The 11,394-nt window shown below is 38.8% G+C and overlaps 1 pseudogene; it reads right to left on the minus strand.

Moving 5' to 3' along the window:
- Positions 1-968: 968 nt before the first annotated feature.
- On the minus strand, positions 969-1,986 carry LOC108538568 (transmembrane protein 248 pseudogene; annotated as a pseudogene).
- Between the last annotated feature and the right edge of the window lie 9,408 nt (positions 1,987-11,394).

Raw genomic sequence — 11,394 nt, forward strand, 5'->3', positions numbered from 1 at the left:
TGATGTTGCTCTTTCCTTTTTTACATTTTAAATTGTTGATATAAAATTTTTTGTTTTAAAATGCGACTATTTTTTCTTCAAAAAGAAAAAAACTTAGGTTTTTTCTGCAAGCGAAATGGGAAAAAAGGTATTATTTTTACTATAATTACTAAGTCATAGACATGTAAAATCCACAAAATGGATTGATGATTTTGGAAATGCAATATCATACCCAAAGGCACAAGCTGTTTCAAACGGTCTGTACATATTGGGCTAAAACAAAACCCAAACCAAACCTTAATTCCACCAGCAATGAAATGTGTCTGTGGCCTTAGTAGAAACATCATGACTTGCTCAACATGGCAAAATCCACAAATCCTCTCCAGTGCTGTGTGGAAGTATCCCACCAGGTCCTCAAGTCCAGAGGCGAGGTGAGAGATTCTGGTTGCACCTAGTGCAAAGCATTTGAATCATTGGACCAACTTCCAAATCAATTTTTATAAATATGCACAAATAGGCTAGGCGCAGTGGCTCATGTCTATAATCCCAGAACTTTTGGGAGGCCGAGGAGGGCGGATCACGAGGTCAGGAGTTCGAGACAAGCGTGACCAACATGGTGAAACCCCGTCTCCACTAAAAATAAAAAAAATAGCCAGGTATGGCGGCACACACCTGTAATCCCAGCTACTCAGGAGACTGAGACAGGAGAATGGCTTGAACCTGGGAAACGGAATTGCAATGATCTGTGATCACGCCACTGCACTCCAACCTCGGAGACAGAGTGAGACTCCGTCTCAAAAATAAATAAATAAATAAATAAATAAATAAATAAATAAATGCAAGTAAGTTACAGGCACTTGAAATGTCTTTTGCTGGAATAACACAACATTGCAAGATAAAGTATCACAGAGTGTCCAGACCCAAGCTGGGTTCAACAGGCAAGGATTATAGTTCTTTCAGTCTCTCTCAGAAAACAAGAAGCTGTGGGATTAGGTTTCAGCTGAAGCTGTCTTCTCAGGACAATATTTAGGATTGCTCTGACACAATTTGTTGGGTCTGCCTTTGATAACAGTATAGCAAAACACTATTATCACCATTATGAAGAGGAAGTAACTGGCATGCATAAGGTGCAAATTTATTAATGAACAGTCATCATCTGGAGCAATAACTGTATGCTTGGGATTAAAAGCATGATAGCCTTTTTCAATGGGCCTTTTACTAACACCAGAAAACACTGTAATCTTGAGCGTATTGTGTTGGCCTTTCTATCAGTTCCAAAGATCTTGCACCATAGTGTAGCATTGCTGTGTGTCAGAAACACAGTGCGGTGGCTGCACAGTGAAGGGGAACACACCTGGGGTGTCCCTGAGGGTCATGCAGGCTGTGAACACCATCTGCTCATGGGGACCATCAAGAGCACAGCTATCTGATGTTCAAGTTGCAGGCAGAGTAAAGGTAATATTTATCCCTTCGTGGGCTTCTCTGTCTCAAAGTCCAATCTGATGACCTAAAATGATTGAATACAGATGAGTGATGCCATGAGACTACCCTCCAAATAATTTGAGTGGGTCCAGGGTTAGGATGGTTTTGACTGAGATGTTAACTGGGCCTGAATCCTCCAGGGCCTGGGAAGACCTAGTAGATGCTCTGGTCTGCATGGTCATTATGCTTCCCGAAGTTTTGGTGTCATTTTTGAGATGCTTTACTGTTTCATTTTCTGATGCATGCAAGTCCAAATCATTGAACCATAGCAGAAAAGTATTCCGATCTTCTGCCATTTCTGGTGACTTAATCTCCCAGATTTTGAAGAAACAGTCCAGGGTTGGGAAAGCTATGCCATGGTGCCCACAACGATCATAAAGACCACCAAGGAGATAGACTGATGATGTATACCTTCAGATTCTCCAGGGGGTTGATGTTAACAATTATTTGGATAAGCTCCACCCAGCCTTGGCTGGCACCTGTGTGCCTGCAGGCCCAGCCAGCCAGCTGCTCAATGGTTTGCATCAGTCCTAGGGCCACTGGGCACCAGGCTCCCCACTGTCCTCGGGGGAGTGTCCAGCCAGGTCCATAGGGCCAAGCTGAGGACCAGAGACCAGCCAAGCTCTGGAAGCTGCAACACAGGGTCTGCTTGACTCCAGTAACCACATTTAAATATTCTTAAAAATTGCTCAATCTTGAACTTTCCCACAGAATTTCCTTTGTTGAATGTCTTTAATTAAAGGTAATGGATATAACCTGTTATATTTTAGAAAGTTTTAAAAGAGGCTATGTCTGCAGGACAAGATAAAGTTAAATAAGGAATATGAGACAGGGTTACAGTAGGATAGAAAATAGCAGGATAGAAAATTAAGATGTAATATGATGAGATGCACAAAAGACAGTTTACAAAATTCCGTTCACGTCCTACATACAAACCTTGCTTGATTCCTAATAGGTACTCAATAAATATTTCTTGGAAGAATAAAGGAATAAACAAGCTGGATATTATGAACCTTGTTTTCTGGTTCCACTGTAACTTGACCCTTGATTATTTTGATAATCACAGTGACAGTGAATTGCCACATCTTTCATAGGAAAACAGAAACATGTCAGTAATGATGGGTTAGTATTCATGAAAATATCAGGAGACTGGGATAATTTCTGACAGGTGTGCTAAGCAAAAACTTAGATACTTTCCAGTGTTTTCTTCTTGTTGGCAATCTGTTATGTGCCACTTTACTTCTATAGAGTTAGCAGAGCCATGAAAAATAACTTTATTGATATGTACACACACGCACATGTATGTCACATAAATAGTCAATGATGTAAATGCTTCAATACTATAAACCTCTAAATCAACTTCATCATTTATTTTTCCTTAGTCCTTAGTCCTTAGCCCTTGCCAAAAAGAACCAGATATGTGTGGGATTGTGTATATGATACAAATGAATGGTAAGGGGAGTGAGGAAAATAGTAATAACCTACTTACTATGTATTAGGAACACTTCCAATTGTTTCTAGTGTTGTCTATTTAATCCTCATGACTAACTTCTGATGTAAGATAAGCACAAACAAGAAAACTGACTTATGGAGAAATTAATAGATGTATCCAAAGCCCACAGCTAGTTGTGGAGCAGCTAAGATCCAAGGGCTGGCATTTTAACTGGCTGATACTCTCTTCACTGTGAGAAAGAAATCATCTTCCCTCAAACACAACTGTCTACATTTACGTGAATTTGCTATAATCCAGGAGACTATTGTCCAAAGAACTTGAGTGTTCAATTTAGGAACTTCCCTGCAATCTGATCAGCTTTTCAGTAGACAACATTCACTGAGGTTTATGCCCTAAGACTGTCTGAACCTCTTGCCCCAAAACGTTCACCTTGCTGTTTTCACTGATCTTAAACCACTTAACTTATCCAATCCTACTCAAACTCCTGCACTGAAAAATCCACCTTAAACCAAACTATTTACACTCTTTTAGAAAATGAATATTTCTCTAAATGCTTGCTCTTTGTATTATCCTGTTATTCTGGGTTCAAGAATAAGTGTGTAGTTCATAATTTGATCACTACCATGTAGTCAGAGAAAAAGAAACTTGGGGATGCCTTATAGGTTTGTCCCCTTGTCGGGTGATTTTTTTTTTTTTTTTTTTTTTTTTTTTTTTTTAATAATTATCAATCCTCCTGTTGGTATACAGAGATGCTTCAAATTAAAAATATCACTATTTGCAGTTGCATATGCCCTTGTTCTTAAATAGATGCATATATAATATTTTTAAACATATTTGAGCATATTTGTCAGCTCAGAAAATGAAAGTGCTAAATATAAATTTTGCTAATATTGCTTCATTTTTATAACCTGCAAACAAACTTCTTTGCTTACAGTTAGATGTTGTTTAAAAGCTCAGTTCTAGATAAGTTTATGAATGGAAAGTGAAGTCATGTAGATTGGTAAAATGATAGAACAATTTACAAAAGCTAATATGGAGATTTCATGGTGTAGTAACACAGAAATAGAAATTAGAATTATAAAATCTAGTTTGTCTTATTTATTCGGCTGTTCTTGCATTGCTATAAAAATCTGAGATTGCATAATTTATAAAGAAAACAGGATTAATTGACTCATGGTTCTGCAGGATTTATAGGAAACACTGTACTGGCATCTGCTTGGCTTCTAGAGAGACTTCAGGAAGCTTACAATCACTGTGCAAAGTGAAGAGGGAGCAGGCACATCCCATGATGAAAGCAGAAGCAAGCAAGCGCGAGAGAGGGGCAGGGGTGGCACACACCTGTAAACCACCAGATCTCATGTGAACTCAGAGTGAGAGCTCACTTATCACCAAGGGGTTAGCCCAAGCCATTCCTAAGGGATCCACCTTCGTGATCCAAATACCTTCCAACAGGCCCTGCCTCCAACATTCAAGATGAGATTTGGCAGAGGCATACATTCAAACTACATCATCTTTTTACATACACCTTTTGTCCCTGTAACTCCATACCCTCTGTGTTGCATGCTGTTTTGTGACATCCAGGTAACCCTTTAAGAATAAAGAACTTATTTCCTAGTTGCTAGGAATGCTACCATGCAACCATCCTTAGCTATCAGTCTCTTTGGGGAACAGTGCAGCTGAAAAAAAAAAAAAACAGACTTCCTGCGTCTTTACATGACTAATCATGGTGGGGAGATACATGCAAGTCTAATGCCCCTGAGATCTGACCTCTGAAGAGTGATGCCAGATCTACATGATGTCTGCTGAGAGCTTCATGGCATCAGCTTGCATATCAACTTCTCTGCTGATCTTCCTTCTCTCTCCTCCCTTCTACAGATGTGGATCCCAAGTATAGTTCCATCTTTTTTTTTTTTTTTTTTTTAGATAGAGTCTCACTGTCTCCCAGGCTGGAGTGCAGTGGTGCAGTCTTGGCACACTGCAACCTCCCTCTCCTGGGTTCATGGTATTATCCTGCCTCAGCCTCCCGAGTAGCTGGGATTACAGGCACATGCCACTATGCCCAGCTAATTTTTCTATGTTTACTAGAGATGGGGTTTCACCATGTTGGCCAGGCTGGTCTCAAACTCCTGACTTCAGGTGATCCACCCACCTCAGCCTCCCAAAGTGCTGGGATTTACGGGTGTGAGCCACCGTGCCCAGCCTGTACTTCTTAATAAATGCCATGCATACAAATCTTCATGTCAGAGTCCTGGGAAATTCCAATTTCGATTCCCTTAATTCCTCTACCTGTAAAATTGGGCTAAAAATAATATTACTTATTTAACAGGGTTTTATTTTCAAATGATAAAGTAAAACATTTTGAAAGTGAAAATGTCATTGAAAATGAAAATTACAGCCATTTTTATAATTAGTTTTATCTAGGTGTTTTTTCCTAAACCAACAGATCTCATAAAGCCTTACTCAATTTAATAGAAATCCAATAGTTATGTTAATGAAAAAATATATAGCTACCGTCACCTATGAATGACACTTCACATCAACATTTACGTGCCTATGTGAACACTCAAATATCCTTAGGGTGTGTAAAGTACAGTGTTTCCTCTACTAATGAGTTTGTTCTCAAAACACAGTGAGTATTTATTTTGCATCATTTTGCAGCACATAGGACGTATCTTGCTATAGGCTATTTGACACAGTTTCAACACCACAGAATTAAAATCACAGTTTTAAGGCATAGCTAGCATGTGATCTTTGGGGAACTTTTATCCCCTTTGCTTTTTTAATAAACTGTCTGAGATGTAGCGCAAAACTCCCTAGCTGGTTTGGTTGTCTGCTTCTTAAGCCAATTCAATCCTTTCAGCAATGTTCCCTGGAGTCCTTTTCCTGATGCTTGCTGGGCTCTGGAGGATACATATCAAGGAAAGAACACATTTGTGTGTGTGTATCCTCCTGGCTAACATATTCAACTTTAAAAATATACATCTCAGATCTCCAAGTAAATCATTTAGAAGGTCATCCTAAGAACTTGCTCTTCTGTAAGTGTTTGTGTTCAAGTTATAAGCCCTTTAAAACTTTAAAAAAAAATGTGGTTCAATTAACCTCTATTTGTTGTTATGGTCATTAATTAATATCCATTCGCTTCTGCTTAATAATGAAGAAATGATAATGAAGAACTGAAAAATAAATATTCCTAGATCTTCAATTACTGCAAAATGAACCTTTAAAAGTTTAGATATATTTTGTGAAATTAAAGCCTGGCACTTAAGAGCATCTCTAAAATTGATTTTTGTAAAAAGTAGGCCTTCCAAAATCCAGATAATATCCCTGTTAGTGAGCTGCTCTCAGGTTAAAAACAAGCACACACAGATAAAAATACAATTTAAACATGAAAAAAAATGGAAAGATTCTGCTAAATGTTGTTTTAGATGAGCATATAGGCCATATGAATGCACTGTTTTTCAGATACCAGGGCAGTGCTTCTGAGCCACTATAGAAAGATGCTGCGCTCCCTCTTCCTCTCAGCTGTGAACCCTCTTTCAAACCACACGAGTATCTCTATATCTTTGGCACCTGCAACAGCAACCAACACAGCCATATTAGTCTGATTAAACTGTACCAGTCTATAAAAAAAAACTTTATGAAAAACATGTTAAAAAGTAAAGTTCTGTACTATGTTAAAAATATTATAGGGTTAAAATAAAATGATGTTCAATTAAGAACAATATTAAGATAAAGCATCAGTTTAAAATGTTAAACAAGTAAAAGTTGATAGGTAACCAGCCTATAGTCCATTGCTAGCTCTGGAAGACGTGATTATAGTTGGATAAATTTGACAATAACAATATTAACAATATGCAATAACATAATGATACCTTATTTTGTACAAATATGTAATTATAATGAAGATATTACTATTTTGACAAAGGTTTTAAAGTATAAAAAAAGCTTTAAAATATTTCATTTTGGTTTCCCTGCAATGAGCAGTGCCTCTATGACCAAATGGATAGATAATTAGATTCCATGAGAAAAATAATTCAAGATGGACAATACAATACTTGTTTAGGCCATATCAAATCTCCCAGTAATGCAGAGGTATTAAAATAGAGTAGCCATGAAGAGTTTATCAGCTGACGGCCTGGAGAGTGTGATCTGACTGGACAAATCTCAACCTGATGATAGGGACAGAAGGCAGAGAAATTCTAGGAAGAAACGGTCAGCTTCCCCAACAAAACCCCACCCTCAAGCTTGATACCACAGCCCAAAGTGAGAATGTACATCCCTGTTTTTCCATTCGAATGTGGCCTTTTCCAAAGCCACCCATGGTCCACCCCACTACCCATCACCAGACTCAGCTGGCACAGAGTAGAAGCAGTGGGACACTGGAGACTACAGCTGGACATCGTAGGGAAGTGGCTTGACTTTAGAGGGACAGCCTGATGGTGTAACTTTGGAGAAGAATCTGGCCAGAGACAGCTGGACTTCAGGTTAAGACTACCGCCAGTCCCATACCCTTTCCAGCTCCCCTTCCCACTGAGAGCTACTTTCATCAGCAATAAAATCCTCTACATTTACCATCCTTCAATTCATTCATTCAACCTCATTTCTCCTGGACACAAGACAAGAGCTCGGGTGCCACAAGTGCAGATGCAAAAGGCTATTCCACTGACCCTTTGCTCTGGCTGGGATGGTAGCCACCGCCTGGGAAAAGGCAGAAGGTCCAGTGAGCTGTTAACACTTAAGCCCTCCACAATGGCAGAGCTAAAAGATTACTGTTACACTCTCTCTGGGGCTTCAGAGATCATGGGCACCTCCCCTAGATGCTGCTGTGGGGCCAGCACAGAGTTGGTTCCAGCCTCTGCCCGAAAGTGCTTGCCCTAGTTTCTGCATCTGTTCACCCTTGTGCTCTCTCCCATAGTGGGTGGAAGGTAGTCGGTTCGAATGAGTGGAGTTCACTCTTACCGGCAAAGGAGTGGCCAGCTGATTCTGGCCTTCACACACTCCAGTTCCCGCCTTGTTCATTCATGCACCACCTCCCACAAAGAGTTGAGAGCTACAGACTGAGTAAGCCAGGCATCCCTGTTGTGAGTCCCATGAGAGGGTCAGGGAAATAATCCTACTTCACTGATACAGCAGGATTAAAGTGACTGACAAACTGATTAGGCATTTCCCAGAACAAGTTAGTCAGGAATCACACAGAAAATTTTGCTTCTCTTGTTTAAGATGGCAAGCTGTTTCTCAGATCTGAGCTGTAGAGTGCAAGAGAATTTTAGCTCAATGAAGTGACAAATTTTGGCACAGTTGACATCAAGAGAAACTTGAGAGAGAATTTTAAATTTTAAACAAATGCCTTGGATGATGAATGGTAAAGGATGTAAGTACTCACATTAAAAGCATTCTATAAAATATTGCAGAAACCCATTTTAATCACATTAATCAATTTGTCATTTTAGATGGCAGATTTAGGTGAAATTCAATTGGTATCTTTTCTTTCTGTAAGAGAAGCTGACATTTGAATCTAGCATGAAACATGTGGAAAAACTGATTATGTAGCAGGGTAAATGCAAAAGGGTGTGAAAGGAAAATCAATCTCAGGGCCTCAAAATCACTAAGCTAAGGGAAAGGTCAAGCTGGGAACTATGTCAGGCAAATCTGCCTCCCATTTTATTCCTGAATAAGATAGCTACAACGATAAAAAAGCTACATATTTCCCTTATAATTTACCTACAAGAAAATTCTTTGTTGGTCTGAAGATATGTACCCTAAAACAGTTTTGTTGAATTTCACCCCAGCAATGTAAAATGATAGCTTATCTTCGCAGATGCTAAAGTCTTCCCTCCCCTCACCTGAGAAAAATGCATATCTGATTTCTTCTTCTGCCCTACTGTTTATGTAAAAATGCAGATTCACTGAGTCAAACTAAATTGTGTATTTAGTGAAAGGCTGATCAATGACTCAAAAGAAAATGCAACCTTTTGTGTCTTATCTACCTATGACTTGAAAGCTCCCTGCAATCCCTTACATCTTGCTCTTATACATTTTAAGGACACATGAGACTAGACATCAGTCAATATGTGTAAGATGTACATGCGTGTCTCATGTCTCCCTAAAATGTATAATGGCAAGCTGTACCCTGATCACCTTGGGCACATATCACCAGAGTCTCCTGAGGTCCTTAAGGTGGGTCCTTAACCTTGTCAAAATAAAGTGTCTCAGTTGATTGAGATCTGTCTCAGACACTTTCAGATTCACAAGGGTTAAAGATAATGAGATGACTTGCTCCTCTGCTTCTCTCACTAGGCTCTGTGACATCGATAAAGTCAAAATAATTGCCTGCATTCCCTTCTCCCCTCTCCCTATGAAGAAGGGTACATACAAGCAACTGCACCTCATTGGACTATTGAGTAATCACATGCCAGTGATTTGCCCACGTGCACATTCAATCAATTTTGTATGCCTTTTTCCTATTAATCTACCTTTTGTCAGTTCAAATTCAGTGAACCTTTAGAGGGAGAGAAACAGCTTCTCCTCTTTGACCCTATGCTAGTCAAGACTATATTAACTTTGAGGAGAAAAAGAGAGGGAACTTGATCAAGGAATGATCTACTGGACCTTTAAAATTACTAATAAATTTTAGTTTTAACCCGTTTGGCCAATCAGTATTTTATATTGTTGTTGTTGAAACTGTATATGCTGTCCTAATTTACGTAAGGTATGTTTCATCAAAAAAAAAAACAGAAAACTTAGACTGCATTTGTTATCTAAAGTAATCAGATTTGGTCTAATAGTTTACCAAAAAATATAATTTAAATCTCTGAATTTGTTTCACATTTGAACACTGAGTTATCCTTCTCTTTTGGGGGGGAAATGGTTATCTTGCAGATAAAAGCCATTCTTAGGAATTCAGTCATGAAATTCTGCTGTCAGAGGTCCTGAACAGTGAGAAATATATTTTAAGAATCTCCACAATGAATACCACTTGTGGGTTACTCTCATTTGCAGTGCCAGAAAGGAAGTAATTCCTTTCTTTCTCATTATGACAAGCCACACTCTACACTTCTATAACAAATGACAGGTTAATGACAGAAAAGCATAACAAATTTGTTATGTGCCCACATGTGCACAGAAGTCATACGAAATACAAAATGTCAAAAAATAAACCGATGGTTGATGTTTAAATGCCCTCTTCATTGAGGAGAGAGGAGATGGAGGTGCAGGAGTAAATTATTTTTGGGGAAATGAATGAGCCCAAAGAACAGTTGCTGCCTGGGCCCAAGTTTCTCTGAATTCTGGCGTGGATGACAGGAAGGTGAGGGACAGAACTTTGTTGTAAACAAAGATTGTTTTATTACCAGATGATGATTTCCAGGCAATCTCTCAGAGCTACCCTCAGAAGAAAAGATGATAGCACATGGTAAAAATGTTTCTGTAAGACCTTTAAAAGTGTCAGATTTTAGTCTCCTTTTCCTATGAGTTAATATTTCCTAACTCTGGATAAAGAGGGACTCCAGAGAAAGCCTGTTTGCATCTACTATTTACTTCATGTCACTAATGTAGATTTCCTCTACAGATGTGAATCTCCATCACAGAAGATAGGTCTTCAGGGCTATTCTTGTAGTTGCAACCCCTCTGAATAGCCATCTCAAAATATACCAAAGAAGTATAGTTGAGGGGTGAAATATTCTGGTTATTTTCACCCTATTTTCCATTGTGAGAACTGCAGAGAAAAATTGCATTAACTTTGGGCATCACCATACATATTGCAGTGTATTTCTCTTTTTAATTTTATTTTATTTTTTATGAGACGGAGTCTCTCTCTGTTGCCCAGGCTGGAATGCAGTGGCGCGATGTCGGCTCACTGCAAGCTCTGCCTTCCGGGTTCCCGCCATTCTCCTGCCTCAGCCTCCTGAGTAGCTGGGACTACAGGTGCCCACCACCACGCCCTGCTAATTTTTTGTATTTTTAGTAGAGACGGGGTTTCACCGTATTAGCCAGGATGGTCTCAATTACCTGACCAGGTCCTGATCCACCCGCCTTGGCCTCCCAAAATGCTGGGATTACAAGTGTGAGCCACCGTGCCTGGCCGGTGTATTTCTTTTTCTTTTGCTTCATCTCCTCCTCTTTCTCTTCCAGACACTGCTTTTGAAATCAAAGTAACTCTACTATAGGTAAAAAATTACCAAAATTTTGAATAATTATTTCATGGTTATTATCACAGAATATTTTCATTTCAACTTTTGTTTAGGCTAAAGGTATTTCTTCTCCAAAATCACCTGAAGAAGGAAGAATCCTCAACTGGTAAATAATTCCTGAGAAAGCTTACTTAAAACTGCACTATAATTATCGTAAGTTACCTAAAATAATGGCAGCAAGTAAAATTCTATGGAAAAGTATAACATGAGTACTAGTACAGAATCTTCATAGAAAACTTCTTGTATTAATATATAATACATATATATATATATATATAATATATATATATA

Source organism: Rhinopithecus bieti, unplaced genomic scaffold (genome assembly GCF_001698545.2).
Source record: "Rhinopithecus bieti isolate Rb0 unplaced genomic scaffold, ASM169854v2 scaffold_14665, whole genome shotgun sequence".
Lineage (NCBI taxonomy): Eukaryota > Metazoa > Chordata > Mammalia > Primates > Cercopithecidae > Rhinopithecus > Rhinopithecus bieti.